At 60.8% G+C, this 314-nt stretch overlaps 1 protein-coding gene across 2 annotated transcripts in view; it reads left to right on the top strand.

The window, feature by feature from the left end:
• The first annotated feature begins 149 nt into the window (after nt 1-149).
• The window catches only part of ST3GAL5 (ST3 beta-galactoside alpha-2,3-sialyltransferase 5), a 32,492-nt gene continuing 32,327 nt past the window's right edge, over nt 150-314 (top strand). For both annotated transcript variants that reach the window (XM_035888636.1, XM_035888635.1), the window contains exon 1: nt 150-185. The gene's annotated coding sequence lies outside the window, so the exon portion shown is untranslated. The remainder of the gene's footprint in view (nt 186-314) is intronic.

The following is a 314-nucleotide window of genomic DNA, read 5'->3' as shown; positions in this document are numbered from 1 at the left end:
CAGCCGGGCCAGGCCGCGACCTCCACCCCCGCTGCGAGGTGGGGCTGAGGTGTTTAGGATGTGCCCGCTAGCGCCTGGGCTTCGAGGTCTCTGCCGGGGAAGGCGAGGAGACGCCGGGCCGGGGAGGTCTCCGGGCGGTGAGGTGGCGGCTGCGAGTGCTGGAGCAGATGGGTGATGGAAGTCAGGTCTGTCTTGGGCCTCTCCTGGGAGGGAGAGGAATGTAGTTGGGGCTGTCTCGAGTTGTTCTAATGGAAAAAAAAAAAAAAATTCATACACTTCTGCTTGCCTGTGGGTTGTGTGATACCATTTCTGCG

Source organism: Egretta garzetta, unplaced genomic scaffold (assembly GCF_000687185.1).
Source record: "Egretta garzetta isolate BGI_Z169 unplaced genomic scaffold, ASM68718v1 scaffold241, whole genome shotgun sequence".
Classification (NCBI taxonomy): Eukaryota; Metazoa; Chordata; class Aves; order Pelecaniformes; family Ardeidae; genus Egretta; species Egretta garzetta.
This window is presented reverse-complemented; position numbering and strand designations above follow the sequence as displayed.